The sequence below is a fragment of the Hyperolius riggenbachi genome, chromosome 7, assembly GCF_040937935.1.
Source record: "Hyperolius riggenbachi isolate aHypRig1 chromosome 7, aHypRig1.pri, whole genome shotgun sequence".
In the NCBI taxonomy this organism is placed as follows: domain Eukaryota; kingdom Metazoa; phylum Chordata; class Amphibia; order Anura; family Hyperoliidae; genus Hyperolius; species Hyperolius riggenbachi.
This window is the reverse complement of record NC_090652.1, coordinates 247,202,540-247,215,151: the sequence shown is the minus strand read 5'-3', so window position 1 is coordinate 247,215,151 and position 12,612 is coordinate 247,202,540.

Sequence of the window (12,612 nt, the reverse complement as noted above, 5' to 3'; positions counted from 1 at the left end):
AGCGGTGCTAACTTTAGCACTGGCCCTTAGCACGTCTAAACTCAGTTGAAATGTGAGAAGTAGTGATCGTGCGCAAAGTACCGCGCGCAAAGTTTTGCGCGCGCACTGCACAGAGCGCAGGGCGCTCCGCGCGAAGTGCCCACTAAAGCCTATGGAACTTAGCGCGTGCATAGGACTTTGCGCGCGCAAAACTTTGCGCGCGGTACTTAGCGCACGATCTGATTGAGAAAACTGGTGCTAACCTACTTAGCACCCTGGTTAGCACCTTAAGACTTTAGACGTGCTAAGTAGGTTAGCACCTCTTAGTAAATCAAGCCCAAGAAATTTTTAGTTGGATGTGAGAGGTCACCATAGCTTTTGCTGGTTTCAGTGTTTCAGTACAAGCCCTCCTCCCTCCCACCATCACCATTCCCCACCCTCCACCGTTATTCACCACTACCACCCACCATCATCAGCCACCCTCTCAACATCCACAGATTGAATTCTCCCTTGAGCTGAACCCAGAGCTGTAGCTATAGGGGGAGCACCACATGTAAGTATAGGCAGGCGTGTGGCTGTAGGAGGCCCCAACCTCTTATCCTACCTCCTTCTGACACAGACCCAACCTCTCTTCAGGATAGGTTTTATTTTGGTCACACTTATAATAGGGGGAGAGAGTACTTGGGGCTGCACTGTTATTGATGGTCATGCTGGTCACACTTGTCAAAAGATTCCTGGCAGATAGGCTTCCTGGCCATGGAAGTCACTATGGGGGAGAAGATGTGAATGTTTGGGAGCTCATTAAAGAGAATCTGTAACAATAAAAGGTCCCCTGATGGGTACTCACCTCGGTAGGGGGAAGCCTCAGGGTCCCAATGAGGCTTCCCCTCCGCTGTAGCTGCAGGCAATCCAGCGCTGGCTCCCCCGAAGTGCCCCACAATCCAGGGCTCGACAAGCCGATAGGCTTGATATATTTACCTTCCCTGGCTCCAGCGGAGGCCCTGTTGCGGCTCCCCGTACAGAGATAGGTGAAAATAGCTGATCTCTGTCAGGTCCGCTCTACTACGCAGACGCAGGAGACTTGCGCCTGCACAGTAGATCGGACCGACAGCGATCGGCTATTTCCGCCTATCTCCGAGCAGAGAGCCGATACTGCGCCTGCGCTGGAGTCAGGGAGGTAAATATTTACATCCCCGACATTCTGGGAGGATTTTCGCCTCCGCTATGGGACACAGGAGGACAGGGGAAGCCTCAATAGGATCCGGTGACTTCCCCCTACCGAGGTGAGTACCCCCCAGGGGAACTTTTTCTTATTACAGGTTTATTTTAAAGTTTTGGTTTGTACTTAGTCCCAGTGCTGGACCCCTGTTTTGCTTTCTCTGGAGTCGTGTCCAAGGCCCTGAAACAAGCAACATAATTTACATTTTTCACCTTAATACCTACAGTATGTGATTTGTCAGCAATCTCAGCTAATGACTACAGGTTATCTGATAAAAGTTTTTTTTAGATATTTGTGCAGGATAATCTGTAATACAGAAATAACCGCAGTGTTTTAATGAGGTTTAAATACACAGGACAATGCTCAACTGAAAAAGTATTTATTATTTTCTCTCTATTTGGATCTTTTGAATATTTCAGTCTTGCTGCAGACCATTCCAAATAACCTTGTTAAAGGATACCTGTAACCACCAGTGGGAAAACAGTTACTTACTCAATTAAGAAGAGGGAAGGCTCTGGATCCCTTAGAGCAGTAGTCCTTAAACTAAGGCCCGCGGGCTGAATGTGGCCCCCTGAGGCTTTTTTTACCAGCCCCCCACACATACATGCACAAAATGTATTACTTAGATGTGGTCAACTACATCTTTAAATATTGGTGGTCCACATATAGAATAGCAGTGCTGGCACCACCCATCCACATGGAAGCCAGAAAGCAGTAATTCGCTGGTCCCCAATCAAATTCCACATCAGGTGACACTGCTGTCCAATTGGGACTGCAGGTTGTCACCTGGGTATGCTTCACTGTCTGGTCCGCAAAAACTTCGACATCATTTTATGTACACTCCGGCCCCCCAGCAGTCTGAAGTACGTTGATCCGGCCCTCGACCCAAAATATTTGGGGACACCTGCCTTAGAGTCTTCCCAGTCCTCTCTGTACCCCCTTGTTCCACTGGTTTCCCCTTCCAGGATCTGACTTTAATGTTGAAGAAGTCTTTGGGTCGTCTCGGATGGCTAAAGAAGTACTCTGGTCTCTGAGTACTTCCAAAGACAACAGCTCTGTATTGAGCACGTGGGAGCACATACTAATTCATGCACAGTACAGAGGCCCTCATCTTCGGAAGTACTCAGAGACCCAAGTACTTCCCTAGCCTTCCGAGGAGACCTGAAGATGCAGCGGGTGGAAAATTTGAATGGGGCCCGGTGATGGAACGAGGAGACGCAAAGAGGACCAGGAAGTCTCTACGGGATCCAGAGCCTTCCCTCTTCTTAGGTGAGTATGTAACTTACTCCCCCCCCCCCCTCCACCAATGGTTACAGGTATCCTTTAAATGGGATTGTCAGCCACAAAAACAAACTCCATATACCCACTGCTCTGTGTCTATGATTTAGTCTACATGCATTCTGCATTTCAAGCATTCCAATATAATCATAAATGTTTCTGCTGTAATTAATCTTATCTCAGTCAGCCTGGCTCTATTCTAGTACATTGCTGAGGAGAGGAAAGCTTGTTATCTCACCTTCCACATTCCTGCTCCTCACTAATTGGCTAAGGGAAGTTCAGTGTGACATGACGCTGAGAAGGGAAATACACCCCACCCCTGTGCAGAAGCTGCTGAAACATGATATGATAGATATGACAGTGCAGTTTCTAGGAGAAAAAAAAAGTAAGGGAGTAAATGACATCGGAATTGGCTTCAGCCAGAGTCAGTAAAGATGGAAAATGCCTGATACAGTTTTTCTCTATATTTACTATATAAATGTCACTGAAATCAAAATGTAGACAGTACAATGCATATATTATGTACGTAGGAGAAGTACGTATCTACTTATATATTTGTTTTTTTCCTGGGATAGTATGGCTGTCCCTGCTACTTTAAGAACTAAAAGAAGTCATCTCATCACTGGAGGCAGTACCTTTTCTTGCAGCTGCAACAAAAATGGCATTGTTGTGGTGCTGGAACAAACTTCAAGGAGCAGTGCTGACAGTCGGATATTTTAGCACCAACCAGATGCCTGCTGCTTAAAAAAAAGTTTGCAGGCATGATGAAGAATTTTATTCTATTTGCATTATAACTTCCCTTATCCTTTATACATTACAAAAAGTGCTGGAAAATGATACAAACTTATGAAATTATTTAGTTTGTGGTTCCTGATCTCTCTCCCTCTCACATTCGCTGATAACTTGAATTTCCACTTCCGATGAAAAAGGCAAAATCCAACTCACCTGTAGTTAGCAGTATAGATAATAATATGCCTGTCTATACCTCTCCTGGTGCAAGCATCAGTGCACAGCATGTGTCAGTGCAGCTAGCAATGCCTGTCACACCACAGAATGGCCACGTACGAGAGAGATCAGAATGCCATTAAGTGCTGTCTGGGGTGATATCGCTTCTCCCAGTGGTCATTTATCTAACTATTTGGGTGGCAAAACTCATACGAAATAATAAAAAGCATGAATACGCTTGATTGTCTTTCTCCCTCGTTCACACAAATAAGAATATGTCCAGCAGCTGAAACAGGCCACCGACCTTCACAGCCTGAACAATCGCATCCTATCCGGGAAGAGTCTGAAAATCAGCATAAGACACATCTATTTTAAGCATCATTGCAAATAACATAAATCCCTCCTGACCAGGAACAATATTGTCATCGCTTGTTACGAATGATGAAGCTACGAACCAGAAAGAAGGGGGGAGGGGTAAAAAAAATGCTTATGAAGAAATACAAAGAAATGTGCACTTTTCTTTGCAAAGAATCAATGAATCTCTGTTTACCCTGGTGGGTTTTAAATGGTAAATCAGATACACAATACGAGAGCAGGTGAGACAAATTGTAAAGGTCAGGTACTTTTAAAAGTGCTTCAGTAAATCGTACCCGTGACACTGCATCTAAGCAGCAATTATAGCTATCGATGTGCGCGGAATGCTGCAATAGCTAATGCACACTGAACATTTTTACAGCAGTGATCAATTGGAAATTACATATGGGATAATGTAGTCTCTGGTGTAGATTACTGGGATGTTTTATATTTGCCTAAACGTACTGTGAATGTGCGCAATACCATCCGGATGCGCAATGTAAGAGATTATGTTGAATGCCCGTGATCTATAAAGGTACGTATATATGCACTACTGTAAAAAACCTGCCGACAGACTGTACACACTCTACGGTTGGCAGAACGCCCGCCCGCCCAGCGGGAGGGTCTGATGGACCCGTCGTTTGCTACAGTAGTGCATGTGTACGAACCTTAATACAAATTCCACAAGCAGCATTACAATCTTGGTAGCAGTGTTGGTGTTTGACTTCGGGTCAGACTCAAGTTCACCCCAATCAATAGAATTGCACACCGATTGGTGAGTGGTTGCTGGTGCTGGAACCCATAGCAGGTAATCTAATCAATCAAAGGAGGCCTGGAACAATCAATCGTTGTTCCAGGCTTACTGGAACAATGTCACCTTTATTGTCCCGGCACACAGATATCCAATATCTGACCATCTCAGACGATCGTTTCGGAGCCTATCCAGTCCCCTTTGTCAAGGCATAGGCAGATAAACATATATGTGTGTGCCGGGACAATAAAGGTCCAGAGCCGGGACAAGGTCCTCCAGCACCCAAGGCTGAGACATCACAGTGCACCCCACCATCCCTCCCACCCCAGCCGTCACACATTGATTGATATTAGATTTGCCCCAGGGCCTTCAATTCCCCACCTTAATCTCTAGTTATCTGGCTTGCAGTTGCTGCCATGTTTCCCCTTTTCTTATTTCTCTCTGCTTCAAACACAATAGGGGAATGATAGCTGAGTGAGTTGTGCACCCCCTCCTACACTGCGCCCTGAGGCTGGAGCCTCTCTCGCCTCTGCCCCGGCCCTGTAAAGGTCTCATTGTTTAAGCAAGCCTGTGTGCAGATCCATCCTTTGAGTGATCAAGTTCAACCCAAACTTCTGTCTAGGGATGTAGCATCAGCAGTGCGGGCCCCCAGAAAAATTATAGTGGTGCCCCCCACACACCCCCATGTTGTGGTCAGACAATCCATTCTCCCCCATAGTGGCCAGTTATTCTACTCCTCCCTTCCTTTGCAGAGAAAGTGCAGGGAGCACTGTTATACTTACCGAGACCAGGCTACATTTGGTCTCCTTTTACACCCAGGAGCTGTGCATTGTGTGCTGTCACCCTGAGGCTCCTGATGATATGTGACATGCATCAGGAGCCTCAGGATGTCAGCATGTGGTACTTGCAAGTCAGGAGAAGGAGGAAGAGACCCGAAACAACATGGACTAGGTAAATAGAACAGCGCTCCCTACACTTACTCTGCACAAGAGGGAGGGGGAATCAGCAGGCCCCTATTGTTACACCACTGCTTCTGTCATTTACACAGAATCAAAGAAACCTCAATATTACTGGCATTCATGTGTTACAATGCATTTTTAACAGAGGAAAACAAAATCCCCTAAAAACAGAAAGCGGATAGATCGGGCACCAGTGGAAAGTTCAAAAGTATTTGAATTTGGCTCCCCTATTTACCAAAACACTGGGTCTAACTTGGCTAAACTGAATCCAAACATCCAGTACTATGTGGCACAGTTGGGCAATTATCAGATTGTCTGCAGATATTCAGGGAATAGCCCTGATAAAATCCTTACAAGGCCCAGTCAAATAATCTCTAATGAAGTGTATGGCAGCAGGTTTGCATTTTGTACTGTGAGCTTAGACAGACTGATAGGGTAACAATGTGTATTCCTATGTGCAATCCTTGAGGCCTTACCCAAACATGTACCCCAAAGGGACCTTCAGACACGTTCAGTGAGCAGTACGTATGAGCTTGGAACTGATGGCTGGTATGTTCAGCGCTGCGTAATATGTTGGCGCTCTATACATACAATAAATAAATAAATAGATTTTGTGGTGACTATACTGAGCTTGTGGAGCAACATCCCTCAGTTAAACTGCCATACAGGAAGCTTGTGCATTAATTGGCAACCACAGCCTTTTCTTGTTTTTCTTCCCTTTTCCCTACCAATTGTAACGATCGGTGAAGCACAGAGAGGGTCTGATTACCGGTGATCTGCAGTATCACGGGGAATACAGATGTATACCAGATTATAAGTGATCTGCAGTATCACCGATAATCCGATATACCAGCTAACCTCTGTTCACCTGAGTAGAGTGTAGTGTTTGGGTGTAACAGTAACACTTACAGGACTAGGCCTCAGTGCAGTAAGGAGTGCTGCACGGATTCCTTCCGAAGACCTGAACCCTCCAAGGCGGGAGGAGTCAGGCTGACAGTAGGAAGGATTGTCTGAAAGTGACACTCTGGAGGAAGTGTCACTAACAGGACGGGGAACCGCCTCCAACAGTAAGGTCGGTTCTCGAGGTCGGACAAGCCAGGTCGTTAACACACGGACAGATAAGGTACAAATACGGTAGACGGAGGCGGAGTCTAAGGTACAGGCATGGTTCGGCAACAGGGTATCAGAAATATTGAGGTACAAGATCAGGAGGCAGAAGCAGAGTCTAAGGATGAGCCGGGGTTCGGCAACAGAGTATCAGAAATATCAAGGTACGAGATCAGAGTTCAGGAGGATAGTCAGGCAGGCAAAAAGTCATAACAGATAATCACAATCAAACTAGTACTTTAGCTATCAACAGAATCTAGCTAAGTGTAGGATTACAGCTCCAGCTGGTCCCGGCACACTTAAGGATCTGACTACAGGTCTGAGGGCTCCCACGTAAGTGTTCGCAACGCCAGACAACCAGCAACTGAACAGCTGGCAGTATATATACGCAGATCTCCCTCCAGCACCTCCCTAAGTGCTGGACCAATGAGGAGTGGAGCCAGAGTCAGCTAATTTCTGGCCGTCATATTTACCCTGCCTGAGTGCGCGCGCGCGCGTCACTCTAAACCTAGAGGGACTATGTGTCCCAGCCACACCAGCACCGCTCTGCGGTGCCTCAGAGATGGGGCCATGCGCGCTAACCGCTGCGTCCAACGCGGCGGTTATTCCGCACTCCGTCATGCCCTGCACGGGGACAGCCGCCTCAGACTGAGTGGATCTGCAGTATCACGGGGAATACAGATGTATACCAGATTATAAGTGATCTGCAGTATCACCGATAATCCGATATACCAGCTAACCTCTGTTCACCTGAGTAGAGTGTAGTGTTTGGGTGTAACAGTAACACTTACAGGACTAGGCCTCAGTGCAGTAAGGAGTGCTGCACGGATTCCTTCCGAAGACCTGAACCCTCCAAGGCGGGAGGAGTCAGGCTGACAGTAGGAAGGATTGTCTGAAAGTGACACTCTGGAGGAAGTGTCACTAACAGGACGGGGAACCGCCTCCAACAGTAAGGTCGGTTCTCGAGGTCGGACAAGCCAGGTCGTTAACACACGGACAGATAAGGTACAAATACGGTAGACGGAGGCGGAGTCTAAGGTACAGGCATGGTTCGGCAACAGGGTATCAGAAATATTGAGGTACAAGATCAGGAGGCAGAAGCAGAGTCTAAGGATGAGCCGGGGTTCGGCAACAGAGTATCAGAAATATCAAGGTACGAGATCAGAGTTCAGGAGGATAGTCAGGCAGGCAAAAAGTCATAACAGATAATCACAATCAAACTAGTACTTTAGCTATCAACAGAATCTAGCTAAGTGTAGGATTACAGCTCCAGCTGGTCCCGGCACACTTAAGGATCTGACTACAGGTCTGAGGGCTCCCACGTAAGTGTTCGCAACGCCAGACAACCAGCAACTGAACAGCTGGCAGTATATATACGCAGATCTCCCTCCAGCACCTCCCTAAGTGCTGGACCAATGAGGAGTGGAGCCAGAGTCAGCTAATTTCTGGCCGTCATATTTACCCTGCCTGAGTGCGCGTGCGCGTCACTCTAAACCTAGAGGGACTATGTGTCCCAGCCACACCAGCACCGCTCTGCGGTGCCTCAGAGATGGGGCCATGCGCGCTAACCGCTGCGTCCAACGCGGCGCTTATTCCGCACTCCGTCATGCCCTGCACGGGGACAGCCGCCTCAGACTGAGTGGAGGCGGCTGCCTCCCCGTGCTCTGCCCCGCCGTGCGCGGAAAGAGCCGCCTGCCGCTGACTCATGGCGGCGGCTCTTCCGCGCTTCTTCACAGTACCCCCCCCGAGGAGTGGACTCCGGACAACTCCTACCAGGTTTCTCGGGATGTAAGGCGTGAAACTCCCTCCTTAATTCGTCCGCATGCATGCGACTCCCCGGTACCGATTGTCTCTCCTCAATGCCGTACCCTTTCCAATGTACGAGATATTGTACCGAGTTTTGTACAAAGCGTGAATCTAAAATCTTTTCTACCTCGTACTCAGGTTGGTCATCTACCAACACAGGAGGAGGAGGAGTGGGACCCACATGGACTGCTGGCTTAAGCAGGGATACGTGGAAGGACCTTACCCCACGCATGCTGGCGGGAAGATCAACGGAATAAGTAACGTTGTTGATCTTTTTAGCTACTGAAAATGGACCCACAAACCTGGGGCCCAATTTATCCGAGGGCTGTCTCAGGGTCAAGTGACGTGTGGACACCCAGACCAAGTCTCCTGGCTGGAACTTCCACTCCAATGAGCGTCTCTTGTCAGCCTGACCCTTTTGACTCTGGAATGCCCTTTCCAGATTACTCTTCACCGTCCCCCAGATGTCTTTAAATGCCCTCTGCCAGGCTTCCAGGGTTGGAAACGGAGAAGAGACAACTGGCAAGGGGGAGAATTTGGGCGATCTCCCCGTCACCACCTGAAACGGAGAAAATCCGGAGGACGAATTTCTCAAATTATTTTGAGCAAATTCTGCGAAGGGCAAGAATCTGACCCAGTCGTCTTGTGCCTCCACAACATAACATCTCAAGAATTGTTCTAAGGACTGATTTATCCTCTCAGTCTGGCCATTTGTCTGTGGGTGGTAGCCCGACGAGAATGACAGCTTCATGCCCATTAGATGGCAAAAAGCCTTCCAAAATCTGGAAACAAATTGGACTCCCCTGTCTGAGACTATGTTTTCTGGAATGCCGTGTAATCGGAAAATGTGAATGATGAATAACTCGGCCAATTCCTGAGCCAAGGGGAATCCTTTTAAGGGCACAAAATGGGCCATTTTGCTAAAGCGGTCGACCACCACCCAGATGACCGACATGCCTTCAGATCCGGGAAGCTCACCCACAAAATCCATGGACAGGTGGGTCCACGGCTCACTCGGGGTGGGCAAAGGCTGCAAGGTACCGACAGGTGCCAGCCGAGAGGGTTTGCTTTTTGCACATATCGCACACTCCCTAACATATTCTCTGCAATCCGCTGCCAAGGAAGGCCACCAGGCACATCTGGCCACCAGATCTTGTGTTCTAGATACCCCAGGATGCCCAGCATTCTTGTGCGCATGGAACATCTCTAGAACCTGGAGACGAAAAGGTAGGGGAATGAACATAACCCCTGCGGGCTTCCCTTTCGGGATGTCTTGTTGGAAGGGAACCAAAGTCTCCTTCAAATCTTCCCAAGTTCCAGTTGCTGCTAGTACCAACTTCTGGGGAACAATGGTCTCTGGAACGGAGGGCTGTGCTGTCTCTGGCTCGAAGTACCTAGATAAAGCATCTGCTTTAACATTTTTGCTACCCGGAGTGTATGTAATAATGAAACTGAACCTAGAGAAAAATAACGACCATCGAGCCTGACGGGGGCTCAACCTCTTAGCCCCCTCGATGTATTCTAAGTTTTTGTGATCAGTGTAAACCGTGATCGTATGCTCTGCTCCCTCTAACCAATGTCGCCATTCCTCGAAAGCCAATTTAATGGCCAGGAGCTCCCTGTTGCCTATATCGTAGTTCCTCTCTGCTGGGGAGAATCTACGAGAGAAGTAAGCACACGGGTGCATTCTACCCTGCAAGCCTGATCGCTGAGATAGTACAGCCCCCACTCCGACCTCTGAAGCATCTACTTCAACAATAAATGGGAAAGAAGTATCCACATGTCTGAGGATGGGTGCCGAACAGAATAGATCCTTCAGGGTGGAAAAAGCATGTAGAGCCTCAGGAGACCAGTGAGTGGTATCTGCCCCTTTTTTAGTGAGACTGGTAAGGGGAGAAATGACCGTGGAGTACCCCTTTATGAACCGCCTATAATAGTTAGCAAAACCGAGAAACCGCTGCAGAGACTTCAGCCCAACCGGCTGAGGCCATTCCAGCACAGCGGAGACCTTGGCAGGATCCATAGACAGGCCCGTGGTGGAAATTATGTACCCCAGGAAGGCGACAGACGTTACTTCAAAAATAAATTTTTCAAGTTTAGTGTATAAAGAGTTTTGCCTCAGTTTATTCAAAACAAATTTTACATGGGTCCTATGTTCAGAGAGGTTGTTGGAGAAAATAAGTATATCATCTAGGTAGACTAGAACAAATCTCCCCAATACCTCCCTGAAGACCTCGTTGATGAGTTCCTGGAAAACAGCCGGGGCATTACATAGCCCGAAGGGCATCACCAAGTACTCGTAATGCCCGTCCGGTGTATTAAAGGCCGTTTTCCACTCATCGCCCTTTCTTATGCGTATCAGGTTATACGCGCCCCGCAAATCCAGCTTAGAAAAGATCTTAGCGTCTGTGATCTGTGTGAATAAATCATCTATCAGAGGCAGCGGATAGCGATTCTTCACCGTAATCTTATTAAGACCCCGGTAATCAATGCAGGGCCGCAGGCCTCCGTCTTTTTTTTTAACGAAAAAGAAACCTGCCCCTGCAGGCGACCGGGATGGGCGAATGAAACCCTTGGCCAAATTTTCACGGATGTAATCTTGCATGGCCAATTTTTCGGGCCCCGACAAATTGTACAAATGGCCCCGGGGGGGGTGGGGGGGGGGCACACAACCTGAACGGAGATCGATGGGACAGTCGAAAGGGTGATGTGGGGGTAACTTATCCGCTGCCTTGGGGCAAAATACGTCAGAATATTCCATATACTGTTCAGGAACCCCCTCCACCTGAACCCTGGTTTGGCCCAAAGTCACCCTCCCTAAACATTGCTGAAAACAACGATCTGACCAGGAAATTAATACAATACAATACAATACAATAACATTTCTATAGCGCTTTTCTCCCATAGGACTCAAAGCGCTTAGGCTCTCTCAGATTCAGTAATTAGTAGGATGAAGTATTCACACAACAAAAGTTATATTTCTGCAAATGCCAAACTGAACAGGTGGGTTTTCAGTCTGGATTTAAACACGTCCAGGGATGGAGCTGTCCTGATCTGTTGAGGTAAGGAGTTCCAAAACGTAGGGGCAGCATGACAGAAGGCTCTGGGACCAAAAGTTTCCAAGTGGACTCTGGGTATGACTAGATTATTAGAACCTGTTGATCTGAGAATGCGGGGATTGCTACGCAGCTGCAACATATCTTTCATGTATCCAGGGCCTAAATTATTCAGGGATTTAAATGTCAGTAGGCCGATCTTGAATAGGACCCTCCATTCTATAGGTAGCCAGTGAAGGGAGTGCAGGACTGGCGTTATGTGGCAGTGACGGGGTTGGTTGGTTAGCAGTCTGGCAGCAGTATTCTGTATCAGCTGTAGTCGGTACAAGACCTTTTTTGGAAGGCCAGTGTAGAGAGCATTGCAGTAGTCCAGTCGGGATGTGATGAAGGCGTGGACTAAGGTTGGCAGATCTTCTGGGGGTATGAGGTGCTTGATTTTTGCAATGTTCTTCAGGTGAAAATAGGATGATTTCACCACAGCAGAGATTTGAGTTCTGAAGTTTAAATCCCAATCAATTAAAACTCCCAGGCTACGCACATGATCAGAGCTGCGCAGATCCGTGCCTCCTATTCCCAGTGGTGAAGACTGCAAGTTAAGTTGTTTTGTTATCATGCTCTGCCCTCCTATCAGAAGGACTTCAGTTTTGTCTGCATTTAGTTTCAGCCAGTTGCCATTCATCCATTGCTGTAGTTCACGTAAGCAGGCGTTTATAGTTAGAGTTGGGTCTGTCACACCAGGCTTGAAGGAAAGATATAGTTGGGTGTCGTCTGCATAGCAGTGGTATGTCAGGCCATGTTTTTGGATTCGTTTTCCCAGCGGTAACATGTAAATCGTGAAAAGCAGGGGAGAGAGGATTGAGCCCTGGGGCACCCCATACTTAAGTGATACAGGGGTGGACAGGAAGGGCCCCATAGACACTTTGTGGGTTCTGCCACTCAAGAAGGATTGGAACCACTGAAGAACTATGCCATCAATGCCGCAGTATTCCTGTAGCCTGTTTATCAAGATGTCATGGTCAACTGTATCAAAGGCTGCAGAAAGGTCTAGCAGTATGAGGATGGAGCACTCTCCTCTGTCTCTTGCCATGAGCAGGTGGTTGCATATTTGGATAAGGGCAGTTTCAGTGCTGTGGTGTTTCCTGAAGCCAGACTGGAATG